Source organism: Pyxicephalus adspersus, chromosome 1 (genome assembly GCF_032062135.1).
Source record: "Pyxicephalus adspersus chromosome 1, UCB_Pads_2.0, whole genome shotgun sequence".
NCBI classification, from domain to species: Eukaryota; Metazoa; Chordata; class Amphibia; order Anura; family Pyxicephalidae; genus Pyxicephalus; species Pyxicephalus adspersus.
In genome coordinates this window covers 45,252,192-45,263,024 of record NC_092858.1, presented here as the reverse complement: position 1 = coordinate 45,263,024, position 10,833 = coordinate 45,252,192, and the positions used below count along the sequence as shown (strand labels likewise).

Sequence of the window (10,833 nt, the reverse complement as noted above, 5' to 3'; positions counted from 1 at the left end):
AATCTATAGATAGAAAGCCTTTAGCAGCACTTACATTGACACCAAGGTAGTTAAGCTTTTCAGTCTTGTCAACAGCTTTCATAAACACCGTAACAAAGTTATGTCCAGTTTTTATTTTTTTGACTTAACAGGTTCATAGATGGGAATGATAAACACTTGTTGCAACAGGGGTCAACAAGTAAAGTCAAGTCTAGTGCATCTGTCTGACTGGCGTGTTCATAGATGGAAATTATGAAAACTTTTCGTAACTGGGTTTTGTCTTTTTCGACATGGGACAACACTCACCTAGGCCCTCCTGGTGTTCAAGGTGGCCTGATATAAAGCAGCTGTGAGCAACGTGGGTTGAGCCATAGGGGCCTGATAAGTTATGCAATTAATATGACTGGCAATTTATTGTACACTTGTGCAAATAATTATCATTGGAAAAAACGATTAGTAACCGATCATCCGATAATCTTTAACAAAAAAAGTGGACGACTGTCCCACGCTGATGAACGAGGAATGTCACTGGAAACAAACAACTGTCTCGGCGGATCTGAATGGGGAACGATCATTTGTCTATTGTGTGTACATTTATTCAGTGATCGTGGATGGTTCTCCAGTACACGTTCTCTGGTACACGTCACTTCCTGCATCGTTCAAGCGATCGTATCTAGTGTGTGTACATTATTGGTGGATTATATTTAAATGATCATATCGTTACAGCATGTACAGAATGATCGTGAATAATCATTGATTGACGTTAAACGTTTGTACATACAGCATCGTTCTGCTCTATGCAGAGGGGAGGGGGAGAATGACGAAGAGGCACCCTGCAGCGCACTCTCCCCCTTCCCTTGCATTAGGATCGTTCGTTGACCATCGTCCGTGGATCCGCCAGGATGGTCGTTCGGATGATGGATGACGGGCGCTGTACACACACCAGATTCTCGTCTGATATCAGCCCTGAGACGATTATCGGGCGAGAACCATTGGGCGTAGCTTAACTCACATAACTGTGCACACACATTTCACTATGACATCACAGTGAGGTGAGCAGATCCAAGGGTAATTGGCTCACGTCACATTGTGGTCATACAGTTGAGAGTGGGTGAACCTTGCTGATATCTTTTACCAGTTGGTTTCTGGCAGTTAATAGCCCTGCTGCCAAAAAAAAATGCCTTCACAGTGTGATATGCAGAGCCAATAGGGATTTGTTGATCCTTGCTACTATCTTTGGTCGGTAGGTTTCTGACAGTTAACAGCTCTATTGCAAGAGGAAATGCCTTATTGGCTACATTGCGCTGTGACATTACAGTGTGGTATGGAGAGCCAATAGGGATTTGTTGATCCTTGCCACCATCTTTGGTCAGTAGGTTTCTGACATTAAACAGTTCTACTGCAAGAGTAAATGCCCTATTGGCATAATAACACATTCTATGATGACACATCCCATAATAATACATCCTATAATAACATCCAATAATAATACACCCCATAATAAAACACTCCATAATAACACCTCATAATAAATTCCATGATATTACATCCCATAATAACATATCTCATAATAATACATCTCATAACAATACACCCCATAATAATACATCCCACAATAACACATCCCATAATATTAAATCCCATAATAACATATCTCATAATAACATTTCCCATATTAACATAGCCCAAAATCAACACACCCCATAATAACCCACCACATAACCTCATCCTATAATAAATCATCCTATATTATTATATCTCATAATAACACATCCTATAATAACACACCGCAAAATAACACAACCCATAATAATATATCCCATAATACACATCCCATAATAACAGACCCCATATTAATACATTCTATAATAATATATCCCATAATAACACATCCCAAAAGAACACACCCCATATTAATACATTCTTTAATAATACACTCCATAATAACACATCCCATAATAGCACACCCCATAATAACATATCCCCTAATAATACACCCCATAATGACACATCCCATAATAGCACACCCTATAATATTACATTCCATAATAACATATCCCCTAATAATACACCTCCCATAATGACACATCCCATTATAGCACACCTCAGAATATTATATCCTATACCATATCCCCTAATAATACACCCCATAATAACACATCCCATAATAACACACCCCAAAAAACATATTCTTTTATAATACATTTCATTATAACAAATACCATATTAATACATCCCATATTAACACCACCCATAAAATTGTATCCCATAATAACATATTCCTTAGTAACACCCCATACTAATGCATCCCATCATAACACACCTCATAATAACGCATTCCATAATATATCCCATAATAATACATGGCATAACACACCACATGATAATACATCCTATAGTAACAAGTCCCATAATACCACACTCCATATTAATACACCCCATAATAATACACTCCATAATAACAGATTTCATAATAAAAAAAAACATAATAACGGTGTGTGGGTTTGTTCTGCTATTTGGATACCATTCGGGAGGCATATAGGTTTTATGGCAGCATGGCGTGGCTGCGGTACAACAAGCAATTTCGTCAGAGGAAGGCAGTTCGGCCATCGTTGCGTTGGATCAAAAAGACATTGGTCTGTGGATGCGGATTATGTCGGCTGGGAGGCCTGGGGACATGCAGTTTTTTCATGGGGGGGAACGGTGGGCAACAAGTTGTTGGATCACTGCCTGGAAAGAAAAAAGGAGTGTGCTGGTTGTTCAATGAAGGCACGTGCAAATTCCAATCAACAGGAGCTTCAAAAGGGGAGCATCCTTGCGTTGTTCACCAGACTCATTGCCTTTTCCACTGCTGTCACCACCCCACTGGTTGCCACTTTCGCCACGAATGTTCAGTATGTGGAGGGAGAATGGGCTCGCTCGTTGTTTCAAACATGGAGCCGGTAGGGGTGATGACGGTGGTGGAAAGGGGAATGACTCCCATGAACATCACAAGGCTGTGTCCCTTTTTAAGTAGGTATCCTAATCGTGGAGGGGTTTTCCCGGGGACATAGGATTCCGTGTAGTTTGGGGGTAATTCCAGAGGAGCCAAAGAATTTAAGATCGGCTCTGCGGTTTCCAGGGATGGTGACAGATAAATTGGTAAAGGAGGCATGGGTTGTGTGGACGATGGCGGGAGTGGAATCGGTCATTCATTATTTTGATGACTTCCGGTTGATTGGACTGCCGGATAGCTTAGTTTGTAGGGTATTGTTGGGGACTTTGCAGCATGTGTCGGATCATTTTTGGGTTCCATTGGTGGTAAAATTTACCACACTAGGAAGGTGTTTTAGAAAAATATAGTACTATACAGTATACAGAAATATTGCATTTTCAGTATTTTTGATTTAGTGATGGATTCTTTTTTAAGCTGATTTTTGTGTTTTTTATTTAAGATACAGGTCTACAATTAAAAAAAAAAAAAAAATGAATGAAAAACAGTGTACCGCTTTTGGTACAGAAATCCAGACATCAGTGAAACGCCCAGGAAGTTAAATACTGGTTATATTGATGGTTATTTATTGTGTTTATTATTTAAAGTGTTTTATTTATTGTTAAATAAACAGCTGGTTGCCAGCCATTTTAAGTCCAATAAGGTGTCGGTGTGTTTTTGGGGGGAACGGCTGGTAAGTTGAGGTGTGGTTTTGGTAAAAGGTGTAAGTAATGGGGTGAAGATCGGAACTACCCTAGTCATGGCCCATGAGATATCTCTGGACATAGCAAGGAATTGCACACCGTATATAGATAAGAGGTGCCAGAGGTTTGTAAATTCAGCACATGGGCCATAACCCAGTATCTCTGGATAAACGGTTTGCCAGTAAATGATTGGAGAAAATTCTGAATTTGTTAAACAATAACTCAATGACTCCACAATGGGCAGCAGTAACAACCCAAAGAAATGGAATCTACTTCTATCCCATGGAAGATTTGTCAGCTCATTTTTATCTACAGATCATTTACAATCATATATGGAAAATAAAAATGGCATTGTCACAGAAGTGATTAGCTCAGAGTCAGGCAGCCTTCTGGTTTATATAGGTTTTTAATTTTATACTGTCTTATTTAAAACTCACACTAATAATTGTATGAGTGCTGAAATGGTTACACACAAGTTTGTATTATGTGTATGAATGTTATCACATCTCAGGGGAATCTGACATTAGGAGAGAATGATAAACTACAGCGGCCTGACCAGTTGCTCTGTGTGACCTGTGTAGTAGTAGTAGTACACAGTGAGACTCAGTTTCCATGGTTACAGTTCATTCCGCTTCCGCGCAAGAACTTCCTATCATCTCTATGGTGACGGTGGACGCTTCCTGTGCCGTCTCATGGCTTTCTTCGGGCTCACTAACCTCGGGTATCAGGCCCCTCTGCTGGCCGCCCGAATTCAGCAGGACTCGGGTGAGAATGCGGGTGGGAGCAGCATCGGACACACTAGCTACAAACCAGGGGAGCCATTCATTACACGGATCACTTATCCCCAGAATAAATCAGCCATGGCCGGTAATGGTGCTTGTGAATCCCGTGCAGGAGGTCCTTTACCCTCCCCCACCAGGAAGGGCGCTTATTGCAGAAGCAACAGGTGATGAATAAACAGGCAATGTATATAGGGGTGAGGAATATTCAGGCGATGATAGGTGATGAATATACAGGCAATAGAATATACAGGCGATGAATACAGAGGTGATGTATATACAGGTGGTGAATATACAGGTAATGTCAATTCTGCAGTGAAGTAAACATGGCTGGCTGTTCACAATTTTTTTTTTCACTCACCTGTTCTTGTTTCAGAGCAGGCGCCCCCATTCTCTGAAGTGCAAATTCTTTCAGTTCCAGGTGGCCCTGGGGCATGCCAGGCGTATCTTGGCATCCTGGACTGCCCAGGTTCAGCTCAGTGTATTAAAAAAATGAAGATTGCGAACAGACAGGGGATTGGGTGATTCACAATGTTGGATGTTAAGACAAACATTTTATTTTGTGCATTACCTTGAATTACATAAAGACAGCTGTCACATGCACAATTGCAGGCTCTGCAATACCATTGTTTGTGATGCAGTGCAAGGCATGTGTGCTTGGATGCCTGTAAGAATAACTCTGGTCAACAAACATTTTCTTGCCAGAGTAAAGTAATTTTAGGTTATGTTTGATGCACAGATTCCAAATGTGGTATTGGTTTTGCTAGATTGGCTCTAGTTCCTGAAATAATGACCTCAATATAACCTCATAGAAAACTAATGAAACATGAAAATTAAGCAAAAGTAAACTAGATATGCCTACATACAAAATTAATTTTTTAAAATACTTAATGTCAATATAATCTATATTCAGTACATTTACAGAACTAATCACAAAGAAGTCATTGAAAAACTTTGTATGATTTCCTTTTATGCTGATGATCAGGACAATCACGTTGAAGGTTCCAGCAGTAGTCTGCCATCATGTGTTTATCCCATCTGCCCTGATACCTTTCTTCCATCACCTTTATATCTTGATGGAACCTCTCCCCGTGTTCCTCACTGAAAAACCTTTATGGTCATAGTAGCACCCAATTTTTTAATGTTTAAGAGCATGTTTTGTACCAGTTCTTCATATTTTTGTGCTTTATGGTTTCCCAAACAGTTTTTGACAACCATGACATAGCTGTGCCAGGCAGAAGCTTCAGTATCAGTCATGTAACTTGGAAAGCCTCCAGTCTTCTGTTTTGTATTCTGGTACTCCCATATGGGCTAGTAGTGCAGGGATGTTACAAAAAAACATAAAGTCTCCTTCTTCACTGAAATATGGTCAGAGTGTCACCTCTCTTGTCCTATAAACCGTTATTTTAACTTCGTGTCTCAGACATTTCATTTCTTTTAGCGTGGATGGTCACATCATTTAATAAGGTCACGTATTAAATCATTGAGCTCTTTTTGGAGAACTGCTGGTTTGATGAAACACTTCCTTCATATTCACTTTCACTGCTAACTCCTGGATTACACTCCAAACCCTATATATCCTCCATGTCGGATACAGGAATATCAGCGAGTGTACTGAACACTGGTATGGGAACATCAGCACCATGCGGCACAGGTCTTCTTGCGGATTCCAAATCAGGGTACTCCCACTTGTTTTTATTTTAAAAACCTTTTACATTCACAGCACAAAAATAGACACTCTACATAAGTTTTGCATACCATACGGGGAGCCCAGTACTTATCTTGGTCCCACAGTTTAATACCAAAATATGCAGGATATGCAAATTCAGTAATCCTTCTCAGTTTTTGCTGAGAATATTTACCACAAATGTAGCAAAATACATTAGGGTCATTTAACTAACTTCTTGAAGAACAAAAAGAAAATGTTTGAAATAAAGAAGGCAAATCAGAGTTTCATGAAAATAATGCTACATTTAATATAAAAATGCAAAACATCGGTGTAAATAAAGACTGATAATAATATGCGGTGTTAACATTTGTTGTTGGTAAAATCGTCTATTCCGATTTCTGTAACACAAGAACTAGAGCCAATTCAATGAAACTGATGCCATTTCTGGATTCAGCAGGCCTGAAATATACTAAATAAATTGAAAAATCCTTGGCAAGTGAAAAAATGTTTTTTTTTTTTTTTTTTGTTCAGCTGTGTATTTTGGCAGCACTTTATGTGCATATTTGAGCATTGCAACAGAGCCCTAAATCTATTGTGAAACCTCTCATCTCTGTTTTGCTGTGTGGCATCTTGCTGCACTATCTACACTTTAATCAAATCATTTTTGTGAATCTGTTCCAAAATTTCTTACCCTAAGAACCTGCCAGTGGCAGCAATGCTGCATATGGGCACTGCAAAGCTACTGGGAGTGTGGGTATTATCACACTCCTTGCTGACGTAAGCAGACTGTCAGCATTTCCAATTACTTACATGGCATGAATGCCAACTAGGGAAATGAGACTTACAACTCCCTGTGAGCAATGAGGAGACAGATAGACAGAGCCATCACAAGACCAGATGTTGCTGAAGCTCATGTGACCCATCTGGACTTTATTGTTATACAGTTAAATCTATCTAAACTGGTGACACTGGACCGACAAGTAGACCTGTTTAGCAAGATGTTTACCAACAGAGTCCAATGGTCTAGGAAGTGAAAGTTGGGGTACTGCCCTAAAGGCAACATGAGCATCCCCTGAACATCAACTATACTCACAATGGTGACAATAAACACAAAATACATTTCTGGAATTCCGGTGACTTTATATCTTTAACAAACTTCTTTATAGGCACCAGAGAAAGTTTTTTTTCTTAAGTTTAATAACAGTGATCAATAAAACAACATGTTTATTTTCCTATTTTAGGAATAAATGGAAAGAATAAAACAAAACTTCCCGCCCTTGTTCCCCAGTCTCCGTATGTAAGTTTTGGGAAGTATCAGGAGATGGTTAGACGTCACCAAGACTTGAGGAGTAAGTATGTTTACTGTGATATGAAGAACAACAGGCAGCAGGTTTTCATACTAGAAATAGTGGGGTTAGGATTGGAGGGAGAGGATATATACCTATTAGATATACCGTATTTTTTGCAGTATAAGACGCACTTTTTCTTCCCCAAAACTGGGGGGGAAAAGTTAGTGCGTCCTATACGACAAAGGTGTGATAAAATTAACTAAAATAATATACTCACCCGATACCCGATCCTGCGTGTGTCTCTGGCTGTAGCAGCGTCTGTCTCCTCTTCTCTCTGGCAGCACGTGTCTTCTCCAGTCTGTAAAGCAGAGCGAAAGAAGCCGGCACAGCGCCACCTGCTGTTCCCTGTCCTAACTGCCGTACAGTGGAAAAAAAGCACAGAGTGATCAGAACGGGAATTTGAATGACACAGAGTGATCAGAAAGGGAATTTGAATGGCACATGAGTGATCAGAAGGGGAATACCGGTATGAATGGCACATGAATGATCAGAAGAGGAATAATCTTTCAGAATCTTTTTTTTCTAGATTTTCCTCCTTTAATTGGGTGCGTTTTATATTCCGGAGCGTCTTATAGGGGGAAAAATATGGTAGTCTGGTATATAGTCTATATATACTGGACTGAACATCAGTCTCCCAAGAATAAAATGAAAAGGGAGGCAACCTTGTGTGTTATCATTCTTCCCTGTGTGTAGAAGAGTAAAGATGTAACGTAAATGTAACTTATAACATAGGCCCTGATTTATTAAAGCTCTCCAAGGCTGGAGAGAGTACACTTTCATCATTGAAGCTGGGTGATCCAGCAAACCTACAATGGATCAGGTCCAATATCGAAAACATTTGCAAACAAATAGCAAATGACTATTAAAATAATCCATTCCAGATTTAAATATCCCATTCACATATTATGAAAGAAAAATGTCATTTTTTGGGTAATAATAAAATACTGTCTTATATAAGCAACCGTTAAGGCATATATTCTGCCTATGCAAAACACGCATTCATAAACAGCTGTCCACATAGTTTTAACAGCACTGCTGATCTGATGCCCTGATGAGCACTAAATAATTAATTCCCAGGGAACCGATCTCATGAATTATAAAACACCTCTGTCGATTTTTGCCTTGTGTGAAGATGTTTACAATCAGGTGAAGATCATTTAAATGAAATGTTCTCACTAAAGATCATTGTTTTTGCAACTACTGCAATATACAAAGAAAATTTCATTTTACTGAGAAAATTGCTGCTGAGAGTGTATCGGTTAGAAAAGGGAATACTGCCAACAATCAAACGAATAAGCATTTTTAACACCATATTCAGCAACTCAGTTTACTTAGATGTACACAAATTCAGTGATGTCAGTAAACTCCTTGTTAGTAAAATCCTGCATGTTTTAGGATACTGATGTGTCCTATAGAATAACTCTGAAACTGCCACCATTATAAAAGGTAAATATATGCACTTGTGGAAGGCTGCTTACAAAATAGATAAAGAGAGAATCAGACTCAAACTGCCACAAGGGATCCCCCTCACCTTTTGTAAGTCTCCCAGTGCTCACTGGTACATAAGAATTTACAACTTGACATCCAGGCAACATTGGCTGTGTGTATATAAATGTCAAAATCAGCCTTTACAGTTTCTTAACACTTGAAGATATCTAATATTGATGATTACAACAAGAATGTATGAACATCTAGCAAATGCAGAAGAAGAAAAAGAAAGTAAACATCAGTGTATTAGAACATAAAAGACACCAACTACAATACCTAACGGGAACAAAGCAAACAAAACCTGACTTTGAAAATGATTCAGTTCTCAATCATAATGGCTTTGGAGGGCATCTAGTGGGAATAAATTCCTTGGAATTTCCTTAAGCCTAGTCCAGTCACTATAATACATTAAAATTATTCACACGAGTAAGGTGTTATATGGAGTCAATATATAAAGAAAAATGCTGTGAAAAAACATTGTTTGTCTTTCTACATGTATCTTTCTTGAATGATCCTTCCACAACTTGCATAATAAATGCTGGTAAGAAAAATGTACAAATGAACATGAAAGCATGTGGTAACCCACCTATGGGCATGTGAAAAACCATGCTTTGATGTTCATTGTGAACAGTTAAGTCCATAGTTCTGTTTTGTATGTTTAATTTTATTTTAAACAGCCATGTTCTACTTTTTGTTCTAACCATTGTTTTTCTTTTAGGTTTGTAGATCAAATGGCGGTAACAAACAAAGAATTCCGTTTATTTTAACACCTGACAAGAAGTACGATAACACCAGTAAATTGGATTTCTTCTGATATGACTGTAGTGCCATTTGTTATCTAATCAGCGACGTCTTTTAATTCTTCTCACACCATATGAATTCTTTGGGCCACTGAGTATATTAAGTTTGATTTTATTTTTACACAATCAATTTGTAATATTCTATTAGGTTTAAGACAATTGCCAAACAATCCTCTATATATTAGGTCATTGTGTATCTCCTGAGATTTGTTTATCTTTATGTTTCTTATTACATTTTTTTAACAACACCAAAGTCTAAAGTGCAGTAGCTAATAGCAGCTTATCTCAGTTTACTTGGCTGAGGACAAACCAATGCAATTTTAATTCTGATTGGTCACAATGGGTTACTGCCCAAAATAATCAGTATTGTAACCCTTTGACTTTTTATTGAATGCCTCTGAAATGTAAAGTGTTTGAAATCTGCATACTTAATTTGCATTTCACATTATACATAAATGTATACTAACTTTGCCATGGGCATGTTCACATACAATTGGTGGAAACTTTGAATCATTGAAAAGAATATGATTGATTGTTAGTGCTGTCAATATAATACATTGACATTATTAATGTAATTTAAACAATTGTATCATTTCAAATGAAATTGTTTTCTTTCTATATGGAGATAATGTGTGGTATATAAGGGTGTTCAAGCTGCCTGCAGATTTAATGTGCAGAATTAAATGGTACCACCTTAGATCCTCTCTTCCTCCTCATGAGATATGCATTCATTCTCATGATGTAATCTAGTCTTTTACAGAATAAAAAATATTTTCAATAATTTTTTTCCTCTTGATCCCAGTGACCTTAGCAGTGGTTTACCTTCACCTGCAATTATTGTTCTTTACTGTTAAGCAAGATATAGAAGTTACATCTCTGTTATTGCAAACAATTGTTATTGATAGTTTCAAGTGACAGTAGGACTAATCAAGCATTGTGTAGACAGCATCCTCTTTATGGATAGGAGAGAACAAGCAGAAGGCGGCCGCTGCTTCCTCCCCTTTAGGAAATGAATGTTTTAGCATTTCTGGATTGAGTTGGGACTCGGGGGGAGAAGACTCTGCTGTGATTGAATATATGTGAATCAGATGCTC

The 10,833-nt window shown here is 38.3% G+C and overlaps 1 long non-coding RNA gene across 1 annotated transcript; it reads left to right on the top strand.

The window, feature by feature from the left end:
• The first annotated feature begins 4,295 nt into the window (after nucleotides 1-4,295).
• Nucleotides 4,296-9,753, top strand: LOC140329278 (uncharacterized). The gene is made up of 3 exons (XR_011920453.1): nucleotides 4,296-4,419; nucleotides 7,344-7,451; nucleotides 9,658-9,753. It is a non-coding gene; the product is annotated as an uncharacterized lncRNA (long non-coding RNA).
• Nucleotides 9,754-10,833: the final 1,080 nt, after the last annotated feature.